This window comes from Vespa mandarinia, unplaced genomic scaffold, assembly GCF_050613455.1.
Source record: "Vespa mandarinia isolate Hongniang unplaced genomic scaffold, ASM5061345v1 scaffold_48, whole genome shotgun sequence".
Taxonomy (NCBI): Eukaryota; Metazoa; Arthropoda; class Insecta; order Hymenoptera; family Vespidae; genus Vespa; species Vespa mandarinia.
This window is the reverse complement of record NW_028197182.1, coordinates 1-11,651: the sequence shown is the minus strand read 5'-3', so window position 1 is coordinate 11,651 and position 11,651 is coordinate 1.

Below are 11,651 nucleotides of genomic sequence, written 5' to 3'. Positions count from 1 at the left end.
ACCATTCATACAATCCCTTTTAGTCGCCTCATACGACAAGCAGGGAATACTGTGGGAGTATTCTAACCCCCTACCCACAGGGGGGACCCTGACGCAACCCTGACGCAACCCTGACGCAACCCTGACGCAACCCTGACGCAACCCTGACGCAACCCTGACGCAACCCTGACGCAACCCTGACGCAACCCTGACGCAACCCTGACGCAACCCTGACGCAACCCTGACGCAACCCTGACGCAACCCTGACGCAACCCTGACGCAACCCTGACGCAACCCTTTTTTTTTTTTTTTTTGTTTCGTCAGGAGGAAAAACCTTCATAGGCCCTCTGAGCCCGGTACTCAGAGGAGTGTCGGATTCAGCCCGCCTGGGAATGCTCCCAGGAACGGGTCGCCTACCGACTAAAAAACCTCCCGATTCTTATAACTAACGCGCTGAGAAAACAAGGTGGTGGGCGGGATTACACATATGCGTATTACAAATTCACCCACGCCCTGACGCAACCCTGACGCAACCCTGACGCAACCCTGACGCAACCCTGACGCAACCCTGACGCAACCCTGACGCAACCCTGACGCAACCCTGACGCAACCCTGACGCAACCCTTTTTTTTTTTTTTTTTTTTTGTTTCGTCAGGAGGAAAAACCTTCATAGGCCCTCTGAGCCCGGTACTCAGAGGAGTGTCGGATTCAGCCCGCCTGGGAATGCTCCCAGGAACGGGTCGCCTACCGACTAAAAAACCTCCCGATTCTTATAACTAACGCGCTGAGAAAACAAGGTGGTGGGCGGGATTACACATATGCGTATTACAAATTCACCCACCACCCCTTCTCGGTGAGCCAGGCCGGTATTCGCCTTGCTCTCATTCATCCATACATCCACATTCACACCACTATAGCGCACTCGACAGGGGCCAACGAGCTCCTGGAGACGCAAAATACTCCCTGACTATATACATATTGGCCCGATTTCCACCCCATGGTGCTCTGACCGGGCCCACTCACCTTCGTTTATACGAACTACCGACTATAAAGGAGCGACGCTTGAGCCAGGCGCCGCCTGAGCTGCTCGGAGCCTTGCCCGAGGTGGCCGCACTGGAATCACTCTCCTATGCGGCCAATCGTTCGCGCTCCCATCCGCGTACGAACCCACACGCTCATTCACACATCCATCATCTGCACGCAACCGTTCCCTGCGCCTTTCAGCGTCCTCCTTTGCGCGCATAACCCGTCCAGCGAAGGTCCGAAAGGCCGCCCATCCTCCCGGGACAGTCAGGGAAACCCTGACTATCTCGGGAAGGGTTAGCTGACCTCCCCCATCGCGGCGATCAATTCATTCCTGGCATCCATCCACGCCGGGCAGTCGATCAGGGTGTGTTCCGCCGTATCCTCACTCCCCTCGCAGTGAAAACAACGTGGGGAGGGGATTTTCCTTATTCCATATAAATACGCCGAGAAACATCCATGACCGGTCATCAGCTGCGTGGTATGAAATGTCGTTCCGATAGAGAACGGCCTTCCAATCCACTCAGCCAACCATTCGGCAATGGCCGCCCTCGTGCGCACTCCCGTTGCCTCTGGGGACCCGATGAACTCTAGTTCCTCAGCCTTCCATGCCTCTATTGCCCTCCTTCTGGCAAGAGCACCCAATACAGCCTTAGCGCGCGGAGAAACAGGTTCCTCCGCGCCTCTAACGGCCGCATACGTTTCCGCCAGCTGGGGTGCTAAATGACCGAGAGGAATAATCCCCGCGATCATCATAGCCGCATGGAAGGAGATCGTCCTATAGGCACAACACACCCGGATCGCCACCTTCCTTTGGAGGCTCCGCACAGCCCGCCCGATTCGCGTATCCTCCACAATGGCGCGCCACCACACCGGTGCCCCATATAGGAGCACCGAGTGGATCACGCCGCTATAGAGGCGCCGCTTCCTCTCGCCCGGTCCGTGAAGGTTCGGAAGGAGCCTTCCAAGGTGCCGAAGGATACCCTCGGCTTTTGGAATTACGGCCTCAAAGTGGGGCCTGAACGACATTTTTGAGTCTACGACAATGCCCAGGTATTTCACACTGGTTCTGACCTCTACGCGAACCCCTCTAAGGCAAATCTTAGGGGGTGAGACATTCCTGCGTCTGCAGAAGGCAGAGGCAGGGAAGGCCATGGCCTCCGTCTTTTGTGGCGCCACTTTAAGGCCCAATCCCTCGATCTCCCTTACCAGGACTTCCAGGTCCTGCTCGGCGTTCACGATGGCCTGCGACAGGTCCCATCCCGATGACAGGAGGGCCGTGTCGTCCGCATAGCAGACGACACGGGAGCCACCTGGCATCGGGATTCGGAGGACACTGTCATAGGCAATGTTCCACAACGTAGGGCCCAAAACGGATCCCTGTGGGACCCCACAATACACCTGTCTTTTCACGACGCGTCCATACTTGTTCGTGTATGCTATGGCGCGTTTGTCCAGGTAACTCTTTATGATGTCCACTATGTAACGTGGAAATTTTCCACGCTCCATAGCCCTAACGATCACAGTCCACGGCAAGGAATTGAAGGCGTTCGAGATATCCAGACTCACCAGGATAACCACCTTCCCGATCCGCGTCGATGCCTCCACGAAGTTTTTAACATCGAGGACGGCATCCACAGTGGATCTTCCCGGCCTAAACCCATATTGTGATGACGACAGGGTACGAGTCTCCTCTAGATAGTTGTTGATCCGGCCAACGACTATCCGCTCGAATAGTTTCCCCAGTTCGCCAATCACGCATATGGGTCTATATGATCCCGATGAGTCCGGGGGCGCGTCCCTTTTCTTTTTGATAAGGACGAGCCTCGCTATCTTCCACGCTGTTGGGAACTTTCCTGTGCTAAGGCATGCAGAAAAGCACTGCGCCAACCCTTTCCCACAGTGTATCGACGCAGCACGCACAACCACACCCGGTATTCCATCCAGTCCAGGAGCCTTTCTTCCTCTTCCTTTTTTCCGGGCAGCAGCCAAGACCTCCTCTTCAGAGATAGTTACCTCCGATAGCGTAGGTTCCTGCGGCTCTTCAACTCCCGGTCCTCCTGGGAACAACTCACAGAGGATTTTTTCCAGTACCTCCTCCTCCATGGTTTCGGTTACTGGTGGGGCATATGGCCTTAGTTTCCCCAAGACCAGTTTGTAGGGTCTTCCCCATGGATCCTCCTCTATGGAGTCCAGCAGGTCCCTCCATGAGTTCCTCTTGGCCACTTTAATAGCCCTAGACAGTGCCCTCCTTGCGTCCCTTCGAGCGTCCAGGCACCGCACTATTTCATCGCCGTTCTTCTTTTTCTTCCTGGCCCTGGAAAGTTTCCTTACTGTGGTCGTCGCAACGGCCCTAAGGTTCGCTAGTTCGTCCGACCACCAGTAAGTACTTCTTCTACCACGGGTTTGTCCCCTTACCCGGGACATGGCCGTGTCGCACGCCTGTTTCAGTGTAGACTGTGCCCTCTTCACCATCTTGTCCACACAGTCCGCACCGATCGCACTTCTCCCGCATCCAATTCCACCCGTCCACTCCCCCGAGATGAGGGCCGCCGCCAAGTAGTCCTCATCTAGGGAGTTAATCTTCCAGCGAGGAAACTTTTTCTCCTGTGGGCAAGAGTTTCGGGCCCCTGTAGCTTCGTGCCTATAATTATATCTAATATGTAGGTGGTCCGACAGGGACTCAGCCTCATCCACTCTCCAGTCCGAGAGGCGGACGCCAGCCGCCGACGTGCCCCACGTTAGATCTATGACGCTCGACCCCTGTGGTCGAACGCACGTAGGACAGCCAACCCGGTTCAGCAGACCCAGATCCAATCTATTGGCCCAGGCACAGAGCAACTCACCTCTCCGGTTACTCCTGCCTTCTGGGTCCCATCTGCTGGACCGGGCATTAAAGTCGCCAGCCACCAGCGCTGGGAGAGCGGGAAATGCTTCTAAAAGCTCCTCAAGCTCATTAAGGAGTCTACTAAACATAATTATGTTCTCGCTGGGAGGAAAGTAAACCGAGACTACCAGCGAGTCCCCCCATTTAACGGCTACATAGAAAAGGCCCCTACGCACAAGGCTACAGGGTCTTCTACTTTCGCCCACAAGCACCGCGGAGAGTGAGGTCCCTCCTAGGGATGAGAACCACCTCTCATCCCCCGGAGGAACCCACCATGGTTCCGCAATGATCGCCAGCTCTACTCTGTCCTCGCGCATGCGCTGTGCCAGCAAGTCCTGTGCACGGCGCGCGTGGTTTGTGTTGGTTTGTAGAACAGCAGAGAACATTGTCTATGGACTCTCCGCTGTTTCTACCACTATTGAGGTGCTCGGTACCCCTTGTTCCACCTCCATGTCTTCCTGTGACATTCCCTCTATGGGTCTCTTTCCCTGTCACTACACTTCTCCTGTTTGTCATTGTCTCCGAACCACCATTTGGTGCCCTCACGAACACCTTGTCCACCCATTTCTTGGGAGGCACAACCGGGCACTCCCAGGAACCGGCTCGATGGTTAGTCTGTTTCCGGCCAGCATCTGTGCAAACCGGGCACGCCACCTTGTCCGTACATGCTTTGGCCACGTGGCCCGGCTTCCCACAGATGTAGCACAAGTCTGTCCTAGACTTTGTGGCCGGGCACGTTGCCACGACATGTCCTCGCGCAAGGCACCGGTGGCATGTGAGGGGCCGCTGCCTGAGTTCGTGCACTCTCACCTTTGTGAGTCCCACGTCTATTCTGCCCCTTTCCAGGGCCGCTCTGATAACAGGCATCGGAGCCGTGACAGTGGCCTCACCAAGTCTGCCCCTGCCAATCCTGATCTCTCCGACCTTAATGAGGTTGGGGTCCGTTCCAGATCGCACCTCCAAAAGTGCGTTCCTTATGACGGTACCATTGGCGTACGCGTCCAATCCCACCAGCCTCATGGTGCTCGTACGAAGGGGGCGGGTGATTTTTGCCCCTGGGACAGCATTCCCTCAAGGCCTCCGCCACCCGGTCGGCCTTCGCATTTGCCCCTTTGCCTCGTACCTGCCATATAAAGGCACCTGTAAGTCCTCTCCTGCAGGACATGGTGCCAATTCCCAGGTCCTTCAGGTTGATTCCTTCCGTGGCCCGCATAAGTGCATCCCTGTACGTCGTCTCCTCGGTACAGGATAGGGAAATTGCAGCGACTTCTCTTTCCCTTTGCAACTTCCTCCTCCGTCGTTGCGCACGGTTTCTCCCCTTCCTTTTCTTCTTGGAGGGCGCCTGTACCAGCAAGGGTTGAGCGTCATTGACTACATCCCTTGATGCAGCCAGGGAGAGTGCATTTACTTCTCTCCTCTGGACCCTCCTCCTCTTTCGGCCACGTACCTGAACAAAATCATCCTGCGGGGTTAGTGTCCTATCTACACTTACCTGCTTCGCAGGAGGTCTAGTGGACTCAGCACGGAGTGTGGGGCCCTATGTGGTCCACCAGCCCCAGTCGCTGCTCCACTCAGCGTCTGCTGCCGCTGTTGTTGCTGCTGCTGCTGTTGTCTCTGCGGCTGCGGCTGACGCTGCTGCTGTTGCCGCTGCGGCTGTTGGTGTAGCTGTTGCAGTACTTGCTGCAGTTGTTGCTGTTGTTGCTGCTGTACTTGCTGCAGCTGTTGCTGCACACTGCGGACAGCCTCCGCCAGTGCCTTCACCGACCCGTCTGAATGCCTTGCGTCTGGGGTCCTATCCTTCGTTTTGGTAACCAAGGGAGTTTCCATCCTCTTGATTACTCTTTTGAGGAGGGTGTTCTCCTCTGACACATCCTTGTTGCGCAGCTCCATGGCTTTCAGTTCAGCCTTCAGCTGCGCAATTGTTTCCTTCGCCGACGGAGGATCATCTTCACGGTTTTGGAGCCTTACTCTCAGGGTCTTGAGTCCCTCCATAGTTATTCTATGGGTCCTTTTCATTACCCCCGAGATGTCTCCTTTGAGGTTCCGGCATCTCAGCTTGGCTCTTTCGGCATCGATGGAGGCCTCCTTTAGCGTGTCGATCACCCTACCAGTCTCCACCTGAGACAAGGCAGGGGTCTCCGCTCGTCCTCCTTCCCCCAGCACGGGCCAGTCTAACACCGACTCATCCTCCTCGGACGAGTACACTACGGGCCTCGCACGCTTCGCCTTCCGCGTCTCCCGTTTGATGGTGAGTCCGGCAAAACGCATGCCTTCAGCCGCCCTAGCAGCCTTCTGCCACTCCTCCAGGTGGCCCTCATCCCTACCTGCTCTTCCTGACGCATTAGACACACCGTAGGCCAGGTCGCCTACCTGCGATGCACTTCCTGACGCATTATCCAGAGCTGGGGCCAGGTTGCCTACCCCAAACTCCTGGCAGTCGTTGGTTGACGACGGCGGGTGGCCTGCCCTACCACCACCTGACACCGCCGTGGCATGGGTATCCCTCCCATGCCCGCTTATCCCATTCGTCGTACTCATCATATTTTTTTTTTAATAAGTGGGTGCCAGGCTCCCCAAGGGAAAGGAAAGGAACGGAAGGAAGCAATAGAGAGCAAAGAGTAGAAAAGAGAGTGATAGAAGAGTAAAGATAGGAATAGCCATACGAGAACATTCATACACCATTCATACAATCCCTTTTAGTCGCCTCATACGACAAGCAGGGAATACTGTGGGAGTATTCTAACCCCCTACCCACAGGGGGACCCTGACGCAACCCTGACGCAACCCTTTTTTTTTTTTTGTTTCGTCAGGAGGAAAAACCTTCATAGGCCCTCTGAGCCCGGTACTCAGAGGAGTGTCGGATTCAGCCCGCCTGGGAATGCTCCCAGGAACGGGTCGCCTACCGACTAAAAAACCTCCCGATTCTTATAACTAACGCGCTGAGAAAACAAGGTGGTGGGCGGGATTACACATATGCGTATTACAAATTCACCCACCACCCCTCCTCGGTGAGCCAGGCCGGTATTCGCCTTGCTCTCATTCATCCATACATCCACATTCACACCACTATAGCGCACTCGACAGGGGCCAACGAGCTCCTGGAGACGCAAAATACTCCCTGACTATATACATATTGGCCCGATTTCCACCCCATGGTGCTCTGACCAGGCCCACTCATCTTCGTTTATACGAACTACCGACTATAAAGGAGCGACGCTTGAGCCAGGCGCCGCCTGAGCTGCTCGGAGCCTTGCCCGAGGTGGCCGCACTGGAATCACTCTCCTATGCGGCCAATCGTTCGCGCTCCCATCCGCGTACGAACCCACACGCTCATTCACACATCCATCATCTGCACGCAACCGTTCCCTGCGCCTTTCAGCGTCCTCCTTTGCGCGCATAACCCGTCCAGCGAAGGTCCGAAAGGCCGCCCATCCTCCCGGGACAGTCAGGGAAACCCTGACTATCTCGGGAAGGGTTAGCTGACCTCCCCCATCGCGGCGATCAATTCATTCCTGGCATCCATCCACGCCGGGCAGTCGATCAGGGTGTGTTCCGCCGTATCCTCACTCCCCTCGCAGTGAAAACAACGTGGGGAGGGGATTTTCCTTATTCCATATAAATACGCCGAGAAACATCCATGACCGGTCATCAGCTGCGTGGTATGAAATGTCGTTCCGATAGAGAACGGCCTTCCAATCCACTCAGCCAACCATTCGGCAATGGCCGCCCTCGTGCGCACTCCCGTTGCCTCTGGGGACCCGATAAACTCTAGTTCCTCAGCCTTCCATGCCTCTATTGCCCTCCTTCTGGCAAGAGCACCCAATACAGCCTTAGCGCGCGGAGAAACAGGTTCCTCCGCGCCTCTAACGGCCGCATACGTTTCCGCCAGCTGGGGTGCTAAATGACCGAGAGGAATAATCCCCGCGATCATCATAGCCGCATGGAAGGAGATCGTCCTATAGGCACAACACACCCGGATCGCCACCTTCCTTTGGAGGCTCCGCACAGCCCGCCCGATTCGCGTATCCTCCACAATGGCGCGCCACCACACCGGTGCCCCATATAGGAGCACCGAGTGGATCACGCCGCTATAGAGGCGCCGCTTCCTCTCGCCCGGTCCGTGAAGGTTCGGAAGGAGCCTTCCGAGGTACCGAAGGATACCCTCGGCTTTAGGAATTACGGCCTCAAAGTGGGACCTGAACGACATTTTTGAGTCTACCACAATGCCCAGGTATTTCACACTGGTTCTGACCTCTACGCGAACCCCTCTAAGGCAAATCTTAGGAGGTGAGACATTCCTGCGTCTGCAGAAGGCAGAAACTGTTTTAAAAAGGCAGATACTGTTACTAAATTATGAATACTTTTATAAGTATTCATAATTTTTATGAATACCCTGGAAGGAACGATTTGAAAGTAGGCACAAGTCATTTTAGATTTTCACAAAATGATGGAAGACAAAAGTAAGAATTTCAAAGACATTACAGAAAATTTACAAAAATAGCCAAAATTGAGTGGAAATACAACTGGTAAGTAACAAGTTTCACGAACGGCTTCAATTGTAGTGTTTACACCATTGCAGATAAGTTTCTTATTTCTGTTCTTTTTTATTTTTCAATGATTTGGAAATGAAAATAGAAAATGAATTAGAAATTTTTTTGAGCTCAATGTTATTTGTGTCGATAAAAATTGCATGGTCGAAAACAATGGGGTGTTGTTAGCAACGTTACTCACTATTTGTTTCGGATTTCCTTTCCTTGTGTTGCCTTATAAAAACGTTCTTCTCTTATATCGGTCGATAATAATTCAGCAGGATGTTACATCATTTATTCGTTATTCTATTTCTTTCACTTAAATTTCAAATCACGATTTAAACTATTGTCCTCTTATTATTATTTATAATGAAATCAATTTTGATCTTTGTTTACTATAAAAAGAAAATAATAAATGAAGACCTCGTCGTATAGAATTATATGTCACAATTCTCACTGATATCTCTCATAGTAAAGAAGGAACTAACATAGTTGAAAAAATTTATCAACTTAAAACGAGATTCGAATATTTTACTGATTTATACGGTATCCGACTTGTTGAAATTTGTGTCTTGTCACGAGACTATTAGCTTAGTTCTTCATTAAAAATTTTTAAAATCTATTAATGAATTCTTGCACGAATAAGTGTTAGTGCACTTTTATTCGTTCTTGTTATGCATATCGCTTAAGTTAAGATCACTACGATATTATTTTTTATCGATTGGGGAAATCAAAGACCTAAAGTCCCTCTAGTATAATGAATTTCATGTTATCGGATAATTAAAATCGTACTACAATAACATCTCGGATTTGCGAAGAATTCTCATTGAATATCCATTCGCCTGCGGCTTTTGAATTTTCATTGCAATGATGTTCATTTTATTCTTCCAATCAATGAGATAAAGAAGAGAAACCAACCGATCGCTGATAAGGGCAAGAATTACTTATTTTTCCTCTTTCTTTCGAATCGTTATTTGTTTAATTCTTCTATCGTCAACTTAATATCGTTATGAAATTATGTACGCAGTAAACGGTCATGAATATCACAAATTAATTATATTTTAATTTTTATTTTTACTAAATACACAATTACAACTAACTGTATAAACGGTTCATTTATTGATATAATTTAAATATATTGCATAGTGCATGTTCAGTTTTCTTTTAATTAATCCTCATTATAAAAGTTCTTTTATGTTTTTTATAATCTGTACGTAAAGAAACGATAAAATATCCAACAATTAAAATATTGTTTTTCATCTTTCTGAATCGCGTCTATTTATGAGATTTAATGTGATTTAACTAACGCTGAGCAATGCTTATACAGTAAGTGACAAAAATATTGGGACACTATGGTATATTTGAATAAATCGATATATATTTCAATTGTTCATTAATAGAAAATATTTTGTTTCCTGTTATGTATCACCTATTGTGATTAACAGCAATAATCCAATTTAATGTATCTATATTCAGACATTAAACCATCTACTTTAAAACGGGAATTACATCGATTTCAACAAGCAGAGACAGTTTTGATAGCAGAAGGTGAGTTCAAATTCAAGCTGGATGTGATTGAAAGGAAAAGTCAAAACTTATCTAAGAATTATAATTAGGCAAAACAATTGACTGTAGACATGACATTACCGAAATGAAAATTGAATATGTTAATTAGCAAATTACAAATGAAAATGATATTCATCACAAAAGAAAGATAGTTGTAGATAGCAAATGGATTTGTATGAAAATATATGATCATTATGACAGTAGCAATGCCATGCATGAAGGAGCTCTTGCATTAGAATGTACTATCGAAAAATATAGGTCTCGAGACAATTCAATCGATGCATACAACGGCGATGCAATAAAAGTAAATTATGATTTATGTTATGATTAATTCGAAACTTAGTTGCCCAGTTAGAATCAGATCTGGAATCTGTAAAATAATCAAAAGGAAGAATGCAATAAATTAAGAGAAATGATCGAATATTTAAAATTAGAAATGGAAAACCAAGCTTTGAAAGGTGACTTTAACAATAATCCTAAAGTTATACTTTATCATAAATCTTGCTGCAATAGAAGAAGAGCAGGCAGAAGATAAACAACAGTTCTTATTACGTATACTTGAACAACTAAAAGCAAAAGTTACTTCAGGCGTTGCTGAAACAATAGCAACTCCGATATAAATAAAGAATTTTTATTATATCGTCAACTGTTTCACATTATTATACTATTAAACGTATCATTTAATGTGCTTGTAGATATTTTGTTATTTAAAAATTGCTGAGGTTAAGCAAATTAATGCCATACAGAGCACCAAAGTAATAACATAAAGATCGTCTCAAAGATCCCTTTAATAGGTCTTCTCAAGGATACAGGTAAATGTGTTATCGATTATTTGGTTGGAGTGTCGACAGGACTCAAGAGGGGCGTAACAAATTGTCCAGTCAACACGCCGATTCGCCCGATGATTTTTTCTTATTTCACGTTGAAAGGGAAGGAGTTGAATGGAACTCTATTTTTTGCAAAGATGACAAAAATCATGAATTAATTTTGATTATATCATAATCTTCATTTACGATTCATATTCTTTTTCGAGAATAAGAGAGCTATCTTAGCCATTGTCTAACGTCTCGCAAAATAACTGATTTCGATTACTTGATTCTGAATAGTCATAATATGTTTCTTTTTCTATATTATCTAATGGTACCGAGGATTCATTACGTGTTTCTTTCTCTAATCCAGACTATTGATCATTTGAATCAATTCATCTGAACAACTTTCCTAAATCTGTAGCATACGAACGACTACAGTACAACGATTCGCTGGAAAAACTATCATTTGATTTACGAATGGATAACATCTGTTTTCCTTCCGATTTCTTCATAATGGATCGGCATTTGTGTTCCCGTCTTATACAATACTTTATTAGTGTATTCTACTAATTTTAATTCGGTTAATTTTAGTGTTGGTTCTTTGAAAAAATTTAACCATATCAATGGTTCCATGTCTATCGTAAATTTCCGCTTGTATAAATAAAGTCGGAAATAATGTACGTCATAAACAATCGCCAAATATTTTCTATTTATTATGAAATAACATTTCTCTGCTCTGTTTAATAATTTCGAACAATACGAATTTGGAAGGTCTTTCCTTATAGACCCAGGAATTAAACTATTCCCATGGCATATACTGACCCATCCGTGGTCACATTAAATTCTCGATTGAAGTCA